Source organism: Plecotus auritus (genome assembly GCF_963455305.1).
Source record: "Plecotus auritus genome assembly, chromosome: X".
NCBI classification, from domain to species: domain Eukaryota; kingdom Metazoa; phylum Chordata; class Mammalia; order Chiroptera; family Vespertilionidae; genus Plecotus; species Plecotus auritus.
The window spans coordinates 66218788-66229730 of NC_137784.1; the positions used below are offsets into that span (position 1 = coordinate 66218788).

General features: G+C 41.5%; 1 pseudogene across 1 annotated transcript in view; it reads left to right on the plus strand.

Moving 5' to 3' along the window:
- The window catches only part of LOC308240153 (regulatory solute carrier protein family 1 member 1-like), a 76056-nt pseudogene extending 65360 nt beyond the window's left edge, over window positions 1-10696 (plus strand). The window contains exon 2 of the transcript in view: window positions 9470-10696. The product of the transcript in view is annotated as a regulatory solute carrier protein family 1 member 1-like (transcript). The remainder of the gene's footprint in view (window positions 1-9469) is intronic.
- The last annotated feature ends 247 nt before the right edge of the window (window positions 10697-10943 follow it).

Below are 10943 nucleotides of genomic sequence, written 5' to 3' on the forward strand. Positions count from 1 at the left end.
ATATACCTACAGAGATTAAAAATGATGGCAGGGTAAGTGGATGCTGCACGGACATGCTCCCAGGAACAAACTGGAATTACAACTAAAATACAGAAAAACTGCCTGAATAATCAACGGAAGACTTGCTGGAGAGAACTCTGGTAACCGAGGACCGAAAGTGGAGACCACATAGAGATTAGTAGAAGGGGCAGATGCATGCAAGGGCTGGCCTGGCACCAACAGCAACTGAAGTTCCAAAGAGCTATCTCAGCTGTGGGGGATTGCCACTGAGAACTCTGGGGTCTAATCCCCAAGCTGGGACTCTCAGTAGAGAGCACCAGAATTGAGAAGGGTACCCACATAACATCTGGCTGTGAAAAGCAGCTGTGTTGCTGTTTGCCAGGGAGAAATGGCTGGAAATTCAGACACCCTCTTAAAGGGCCAAAACACAAAATTCCCTGTGGAGCCACTCACCTTGTGCTCTGGCAGAGGGAGGGCCAAGTGGATTGCAGCTGTTGGAGCAGAAGCCAGGATCAGGGATTCTGGGGTTAGAGCTCAGAAGGCACACACCATGGTTTCCTTTGCTGAGTCAGTCCCTCAAAAAAAAGAGGATATCTTTCCCACACAGACAATTGCTATATAGGAGGCCTTGCCTGGGGGGAAGACAGTGGACCCATACTATTGGAAACACCTTGCCCCATGGTGCTGAGTTCCTGAGGACACTTAAGAGACTAAAAATAGCAATTAGCCTCAAGACAGAAGCAACTGCCCCATCCTGTTGAAAAAGCTCTCCCACACCTGAGAATAATTGACTGAGGGCAATTCAAGTTGTAATCCTATCAGTCTGTACGCAGATTTGGTCACTGGAGGCTTTGAGTCTTTGTCTGATCTAAATAGTCAGAAACAGTGTTTGACAATGTCCTGAACTAGAGATTGAGAGGCATAGCAAATCTACCTAATACATAGTCACAAACCCAGAGAGGCAGCCAAAATGAGGAAACAAAGATAAAGAATGACATAGCACAAACAAAGAACACATTGGAAGGAATACACAGGAGATTAAGGGAAGGTGAGAATCAAATCAGTGAATTAGAAGACAAGGTTAAAAAAAATCACTCAATCAGAGAAAAAAAAAGAAAAAAAAAAAAAACAAGAAAGAGGAGGACAGCTTAAAGGAGCTGTGGGACAATGTGAAACATAACAATATTTGAATAGCAAGTGTTCCAGAAGAGGCAAAAAGGGAGAAAGGAATAGAGAATGTGTTTGAAAAAATAATGGCAGAAAACATCCCCAAGCTGGTAAAGGAAAAAGTCACACATGTTCAGGAGGTACAGAGAAAACCAAGCAAGAAGAGTCGAAACAGTCCCATGCCCAGACACATCGTAGTTAAAATGAAAATAATTAAAGACAAAGAGAGAATCTTAAAGGCAGCAAGAGAAAAGAAAAGTGTTACTACAAAGGAGCTCCAATAAGGCTGACACCTGATTTCTCATAGGAAACTTTATAGGCCAGAAGAGAATGGCATGAAGTACTCAAGGTAATGGAAAGCAAGATTCTGAAACCAAGATTACTATATCCAAGAAGGCTGTCATTCAAAATAGATGGTCAAATAAAGAGCTTTCTGGAAAAAAAAAAAAAAAAAAAAAAAAAAAAAGGCTAAAGGAGTACATCACCACCAAGCCAGCATTCCAAGAAATGCTAAAGGGACTTGTGTAATGAGAAGAAGAAATAGAAAGAGAAACCTAGCCATACAGAATTAAAATGGCAATAAATAAGTACCCATCAATAATAACCTTTGGAGGAAAAAAGATGGCAGCTGGCAGGATGGAGGTGAGGGAGAGGATGTGAGTGAGTGAGGGGATGAAAGGAGAGTGTGTGGATGTGTGTGGTGTGTGTGTGAGTGAGGGAGGGACAGTTAAAACCAGCAAGAGCAGCAGGGGCTGGCAGACCAGTCCCTCTTTGACAGGGAGAATCTACCACCACTGCGGGCATTCCCCAGACTACGGGACTCGTCAAGGAGCCCACACCATCTTGAAGGGAAGAGTGGCCTCTTCTAGGAACTCATCAGTACCACCACCTAGACAGGCCTTTTACTCTGCCTGCGACCTGGCAGCCACTCCAGCCAAAATCCTGCTGTCCCACTTGCAGACCCGTGGACCCTGGGACCTCCACCTCCAAAGGTGCCCTGCTCCCACAGCAGTAAGTGCAACTTCCCCCTCCCCAGTGGCAGACCTCCAGACACCACAGTCACACGCATGATTCCAGCACACAAGCCTCCAGGGCACACCACTCCACAGGCTTCTCTTGGGAGCCACTGTGAGCCTGCACTGGGTGTGATTTTGTACAGACAAGGATGTGCTGCCCCGCAATAGAAATTCTGAATTTCTTCTTGAATAACTGCCCACAGACACCCCAGCTGCACAACTTCAGTGCCAGGACCCATCATAGTGTGTCAGAGCTCTGCACCGGCAAACGCACTGCCACAGTCATGCATTTCCAGAAAGCAGGCCCCCTGAGCCCATGGATCCACAGGGCACTCTTGGGAGCCATGGTGAGCCCCCACTGGGTGTTATCTTGGACAAACAGGGATACACTCCAGCAGTAGAAATTCTGAATTCACTCATCCTGGATACCTGCCCACAGACACCTCAATTGCGCGGTTTCAGTGCCAGGGCCCTTCAGAGTGCTTCAGTGTGCAGTGCTGGCAAACACACTGCCGGTGCCCCTGTGAGTTGCCACTGGGAGCTTGTGTATTCAACCACAGGTACAGCAGCAAAAACTGAGTTTTCCTACCCCACAGCTGCAGAACTCTGGACACTACAGTCACACGCTTTTCCAGCGTGCAGGCCTCCCAAGCCCACTGCTCTACAGGCAGCCCTTGGGCACCACTGTGAGCCCCAGTTGTGTGCACACTTATACAAACATGGGTTCACTGCTGGGCTGTAGAAACTCTGAATTCCCTCTTCTGAGATACCTGCCCACAGACACTGTGATGCTGTGGCTTCAGCGCCAGGGCCCCTCAGAGTGCATCAGTACACCCTGCTGGAAACACACTGTGGGTGCCCTTGTGAGCTGCCATTGGGGGCATGTGTATCCAACCACAAGGGCAGTAGCAAAAGCTGAGCTGCCCACCCCACAACTACAGAACTCCAGACACCACAGTCACACCTTTTCAGAGCATAGGCCTCCTGAGCCCCACCACCCCAACAGACAGCTCCTGGGTGCCATTGCGAGTCTGCACTGGGCACTCTCAACTTCAACAAAGGGCGCAAGACAGCAAAAATTGGGACATCTCCCTCCATGGCTGCTGAACTCTAGACACTGCAATTGCACCTTTCCAGCTCGCAGGCCTACATCAAGAGCACCCAAATAGCTCAAGTAGGGAGCTACACTAGATTACCAAGCCCAGGAGACTTCAGAGATCACACCAGTAGTACCATCCCCAAAAGAACTTGGGTAGCAAAGCAGTTGGACCTACAATTAAAAAGTTACAGCAAAACATGTGAAGACAAAAAAAGCAATCACTGAAGTAAAGAAAACCAGAAATCACCAGAAAGGCAGTTAAATGAAATTGAGGCTAGCAGCATATCAGAGAAAGAATTCAGAGTAATGGTTATAAGGATGTTTAAATGGCTGGATGACAAATACACACAATTCAATGACAAATACACACAACTCAATGAGAATTATAAGGAGCTGAATGAGAATGTCACCAACATGAAAAGGAACCAAGAGGAAATGAAGAATGACATAGCTGCAATAAAGTACACAATGGAAGGCTTAAACAGTAGACTAGAAGAGGCTGAGGACTGCATCAGCGAATTAGAAGACAAGGTAGGAAAAAGCACACAAACACAGCAATAACTGGAAAGAGAATTTAAAAAGCAAGAGGAGAGCCTAAGAAAGCTTTGGGAAAACACAGTGAAACAACATTTGCATAGTAGGGTTATCAGAAGGAAAGGAAGAGAGCAAGAAATAGAAAACCTGTTTGAAGAAATAATGACAGAAAAACTTCCCTGATATTGGCAACAAAAAAAACTACGCAGGTCCAAGAAGCACATAGAGTCCCAAACAAGATGAACCCCAATACACCAACACAAAGACGCAACATAATTAAATTGGCAAACACCAATGACAAAGTAAGAACCTTAAAGGCTTCCAGAGAGAGACAGAAAGTTACCAACAAGGGATTTCCTATTAGAATATCAACTGATTTCTCAACAGAAACACAACAGGCCAGAAGGGAATGGAATGACATATATAAAGTGATGCAAAACAAGAAACTGAATCCAAGAATACTATACCCAGCAAGGCTATCGTTTAAAACTGAAGGTGAAATCAGGAGATTCACAGACAAAAAAAGGGCTAAGTGAGTTTATTACCACCAAGCCAGCAATGCAAGAAATGCTAAAGGTACTGCTGTAAAAATAAAAAAAAAAACAGAAAGGCAAGAACAAACACAAACATTAATAAAAAAATGATGACAAACAAGTACTTATCAATAATAATATTAAATGTAAATTGATTAAATGCTCCAATCAAAAAACACAAAGTAACTAAATGGATAAGAAAACATGACCCATATATTTGCTGTCTGCAAGAGACCCACCTCCTAACAAAGGATTCTCACAGACTGAAAGTGAAGGGATGGAAAAAAAAATTTCAGGCAAATGGAAATGAGAAAAAAGCTGGGGTTGCAATACTTGACAAAATAGACCTCAAAGTAAAGGTGATAAGAGGAGATAAGGAAGGCCACTATGTAATACCAAAGGGAACAATTCAAGAAGAAGATATAACTCTGGTAAACATATATGCACCCAATACAGGAGCACCCAAGTACATAAAACAACTTCTGGAAGATATCAAGGGAGAGATCAATAGCAATACAGTCATAGTAGGGGAATTTAATAGCCCACTGACACTACTGGATAAATCCTCTAAACAAAAAATCAGCAAAGAAACAGCAATCCTAACTGACTCACTAGATCAGATAGACTTAATTGACATCTTTGGGGTGACATTTCACCCCAAACCTACAGAATATACATTCTTCTCTAGTGCACATGGGACGTTTTCAAAGATAGAACACATATAAAGACACAGGCAAAGTTTCTTCAAATTCAAGAAGATAGAAATCATAACAAGTATCTTCTCAGATCACAATGGCAAAAAACTGGAAATCAACTACAATAAAAACAATAAAAAACCAAACACTTGGAGGCTAAATAGCACGCTATTAAACAATGACTGGTTTACCAAAGAGATCAAAGAGGAAATAAAAAGCATCTTGGAAAAAATGACATTGAAAACAAAACAATCCAAAATCTATGGGACACAATGAAAGCAGTCCCGAGAAGGAAGTAAATAGCTCTACAGGCCTACCTCAAAAAAACAAGAAACAATGGTAATAAATTATCTAACCTTGCAACTTAATTAGAAAGAGAGCAACAAGAAAAGCCCACAGTATCCAGAAGGAAGGAAATAATAAAAATCAGAGCAGAAATAAACAACCTAGAGACCAAAAGAAAACAATACAAAAGACCAATGAAACCAAGAGCTGGTTCTTTGAAAGGATGAACAAGATTGATGAATCTCTAACCAGGCTCACCAAGAAACAAAGAGAAGCTGAAACCGGTTTGGCTCAGTGGATAGAGCGTCAGCCTGCAGACTGAAGGGTCCCAGGTTCGATTCCGGTCAAGGGCATGTACCTTGGTTGCGGGCACATCCCCAGTGGGAGGTGTGCAGGAGGCAGCTGATCGATGTTTTTCTCTCATCGATGTTTCTAGCTCTCTATCCCTCTCCCTTCCTCTCTGTAAAATATCAATAAAATATATTTTAAAAAAAAGAAACAAAGAGAAAGGACCCAAATAAACCAAACCAGAAATGTAAGAAGCTAAATAACAGACCCCACAATAATACAAAGGATTGTAAAAAAAAAAAAAAAAGTACTATGAACAACTGTACTGCAACAAACTGGACACCCTCGATGAAATTGACACATTCCTAGAAAAATACAAGATTCCAAAAGTCAATCAGGAAGAATCAAAACACCTGAATAGGCTGATAACTACTGGTGATATTGAAACAGTAATCAAAAAGCTTCCAGGAAACAAAAACCCTGGACCCAGATGCCTTCACATGGGAGTTTTATCAAACATTCAAAGAGCTAAAACCAATCTTTCTCAGACTATTCCAAAAATTTCAAGAGGAAGGCACACTTCCAAGCTCTTTCTATGAAGCCAGCATTACCCTTATCCCAAAACCAGATAAAGACATCACAAAGAAAGCAAACTACAGGCCAATATCCCTCCTGAACATAGATGCTAAAATCCTCAACAAAATTCTAGCAAACCAGATCCAGCATTACATTAGAAAGATCATACACCATGACCAAGTGGGATTTATGTCAGGGATGTAAGGCTGGTACAATATCCGCAAATCAATAAATGTGATACATCACATAAACTGAGAGACAAAAATCACATAATCAAATCAATTGATGCAGAAAAAGCATTTGACAAATTCCAACACCCTTTTCTGAAAAAAACTCTCAGCGAAGTGCGAATAGAAGGATCACACGTCAACATAATAAAAGCCATATATGACAAACCTACAGCCAACATCATACTCAATGGACAAAAACTAAAACCATTTCCCTTAAGTACAGGAACAAGACAGGGATGCCCAATCTCACCACTCCTGTTCAACATAGTACTGGGAGTTCTAACTAAAGCAATCAGACGAAAAGAAAAAATAAAAGGCATCCAAATTGGAAAAGAAGATGAAAAATTCTCATTACTCACAGATGACATGATACTGTACATAGAAAACCCTAAAGACTCCATCAAAAAATTATTAGACTTAATAAATGAATTCGGCAATGTAGCAGGATACAAAATTAACGCCAAGAAATCTGTGGCATTTTTTATATACCAATACTGAACGTACAGAAAGAGTGATTAAAAAAACAATCCAAATTACCATTGTACAAAAAAATAAGATACCTAGGAATAAACTTAACTAAGGAGGTAAGAGACCTCTACTTATAATACTACAGGACATTGAAAAAAGAGATAGAGGAAGACATAAACAGATGGAAGAACATACTGTTTTCATGGATTAGTAGAATCAACATCATTAAAATGTCCATACAACCCAAAGTAATCTATAGATTCAATGCACTCTCCATTAAAATACCAATAGCATATTTCACAGATCTAGAAAGAATTCTCCAAAATTTCATCTGGAATTAAAAAAATCCCAAATAGCTGCAGCGTTCCTGAGAAAGAACAAAGTAGGAGGGATATCAATATCAGATATCAAGATGTATTACAAAGCCACTGTTCTCAAAACTGCCTGTTACTGGCACAAGAACAGACATATAGACCAATAAAAAAGAATAGAGAATAGAATGGAGAACCCTGAAATCGACCCAAACCACCATGCTCAATTAATATTTGACAAAGGAGGCAAGAACATATAATGGAGTCAAGACAGTCTCTTCAATAAATCACCCTGGGAAATTTGGTCAGACACATGCAAGAAAATTAAACTAGACTACAAATTACACCATCCACAAAAATAAACTCAAAATGGATAAAGGACTTAAATGTAAGATGGGAAACCATAAAAATATTAGAGGAATACACAGGCAGCAAAATTGCAGACATATGCCAAAGAAATATCTTCACCGACACAGCTCCTAGGGCAATGGAAACTAAAGAGAAAATAAACAAATGGGACTACATCAAAATAAAAAGCTTCTTCACTGCAAAAGAAACCATCAACAAAACAACAAGAAAGCCCACTGTATGGGAGAACATATTTGCTAACGATGTCTCCAATAACTATTTAATCTCCAACATTTACAGGGAACTCATACAACTTAACAAAAGGAAGACAAACAACCCAATCAAAAAATGGGCAAAGGACCTAAATAGATACTTTTTGAAAGAAGACATAAAAGAAGACATAAGGAAGGACAAGAGACATATGAAAACATGCTCAAAGTCACTAACCATCCAAGAGATGCAAATGAAATCAACAATGAGGTACCATCTCACACCTGTTAGAATGGCTATCATCAACAAATCAACAAGTGACAAATGCTGGCGAGGATACAAAGAAAAAGGAACCCTCTTGAACTGCTGGTGGGAATGCAGACTGGTGCAGCCACTGTGTAGAACAGTATGGAGTTTCCTCAAAAAACTAAAATGGCACTCCCATTTGACCCAGTGATCCCACTTCTAGGAATATGTCCCAAGAAACTAGAAACACCAATCAGAAAGGACATATGCACCCCAATGTTCATAGCAGCACAATTTACAATAGCTTAGATTTGGGATCAGCCTAAGTGCCCAACAGCAGATGAGTGGATTAAAAAACTTTGGCACATCTACACAATGGATTACTATTTTACTGTAGAAAGGAAGGAACTCCTACCATTTGCAAAAGCATGAATGGAGCTGGAGAGCATTGTGCTAAGTGAAATAAGTCAGTGAGAGGAAGATAAATATCACATGATCTCACTCATTTGTGGATTATAATGAACAACATAAACCGATGAACAAAAACAGATCTAGAGTCAGAGAAGCATTGGTCAGATGTTCAAACCTCAGAGGGAAGGTAGGGGAGGTTGAGGTAAGGAGGAGAGATCAACCAAAGGACGTGTACGCGTGCATATATGCATAAGACAACAGGGGGTGAGGGTGAGGGCAAGACTGAGGGGTGGGGGGAGAATGGGGGGGATAAGGACACATATGTAATACCTTAATCAATAAAGAAAAAAAATAAAAAATAATAATAAACTAAAATTAAAATGGATCTAATGCTCCAATCAAAAGGCATGGGTGTTCTTGGTCATGAGGTGCATTCTCCTGCACAACCTCATGCTGTCCATTTCCTGGTTCCTCGTGCTGCCCAAGGCCATTCACCTGACTCAGATTCTGATATTCTGGATGCCAACTCTTTTCACCTAGAAACCTCTGTGTTTCTTGCATCATAGTCGCTGTCACAGACACTTCCTGTCTTGGGTGGAGATGAGAGATGAGGCCCTGAGTGTTTCTTTCAGCAGTAGATGACTCCAGATTATCTGCAAAAGTGTCTTCCTCTGGTGAATTCTGCCAAGGCATAGCCGGAATCCAGTCTGCTAGAGAAGCATGACCAGAGAGATCCTGTAGAGGAAGATGCTCTTTCTTTTCAGAGGGTATCTGGAATTCAGTGGTAGCCTTTGAAGCCTTCACAGCTTTCAGTGTGATGCTGTCTGGGTCACTGGGATTGATAAGGCAGACTGAAGCAGAGACAGAGTGAGCGAGACCCGCAGGATAACCTATTTCAAGACTCTGTCCTGAGGGACAGGCCTGATGGTTTAATCCATCTGAAGTTGGTAATGATGACATTCCCAATTGACATAGTTTCTTCACCGCTTTTCTCTGGTCTGGGGCCCATTCCAGCTGCAGTGCACAGGGGACCTTGAATTTCTTGGATAAAGGCAACAGAATCAACCAAAAAGTGTTGATGTGGAAGCTGCAATGAAAGGAAACAGGCTGCAGCAGAATATGTATTCCCAGGTGCACAGAACAGTCTACCCTCAGGGTGCTCTGACTGCTCCAATTCAGAAACACTTATGGAAGTAGATGTAGTTGAACAGCCCCTACTTGCTGTGCTTAGTTCGGGAGATGGTCAGAATGCCAATGTAAAGAACGTCAATGCATCTGATCTCACCTGAGATAATCCCTTGATGGAAGACGAAACATCAAAATGTAGCCCTTCATCTGAAATCTTCAGTAGTTCCAGTTCCACTCAGAATTTCCTGCTCCCAGAAAGTAATATGGAAATGTCTGGAACAAAGGAAGACTATGGGAATTGATCCCCCACTGTAAGTCTCTGTGGAAGTTGTCAGCCCTCTGTAGAGTCAGTGGAGAAATCTTGCTCCTCCATCATAACAGCCTTGAAGGCACTTCAAGGACTTCTGGTCACTAGTAGTAAACCAGCTTCAGAAATTACATCTGAAGAAGTTATTTGTCAATCAGAAACAGTAACTGAGGGCCAAATAAGTTTGGGGGTCCTTTCTGAAAGATGAATCCAGAGTGAACAGTGTTCACAAGTCTCTTTTAATCAGGCCACATCTGTTTCAGTAAAGACAGAAAAATTAGTGGACACTTCAACTGGAAGTGGAATGTAAGATGTAGAGGAGAGTAACTTCAGGGGTCCAGCTGATGGCCTAGTAACTAACACAGAAGGTGTTCCCCGGTCTACTGAATCAGTAAATGAGAGCAGTTCTGTCATTTTAGCCTCAGCTAAAATGTCTAATCAATTACACTGTACCTTGGATATAGAAATTTCCCCTAAAATTCTAGCAGGAGAGGAGGATGCACTTAATCAGACTTTGGAGCACTAAGTCCTTGTCATTAGATCTCTTATTGCTTAAATATTTGGGTCATGGCACACAGAATCCAGTAACAGATGGGCCTGAGACCAGAGAAGATGTCCGTCCTGATGCTCAGGGCCACTTGTTGAATTTGAGCCACCTGCCAGCTATCCATCATCAAGTCCCTTCATTCTTCCACCATTTCTTTTTCCTGTTGCAGACATTGACCTAATTCTCCATGCCAGCTTTACTTTTCAGGAAGCCCTTGGGGCTTTGTAACAAATTTGTGGAAATGCAGACCTTACACTTCTTATTTTGCTAACAAAGAACATTGTAGTTCCTATATAACCATGGAAAAGTGGGATAGACCATATTCCATTTTCTTGGGGGGGGGGGAAGTTACTATATACACATATAAACACTTACCACATATACAGTATATGTAGAAGCCTGCAAGCAGAATGTTGAGCCAGATTTTTTTTTCAGTCAAAGTAAAAAAAAAGGCATAGGGTAGCTGAATGGTACAAAAACATGACCCAACTATATAATGTCTTCAAGAAACCAACATAAGAATAAAAGACACACACAGGATAAG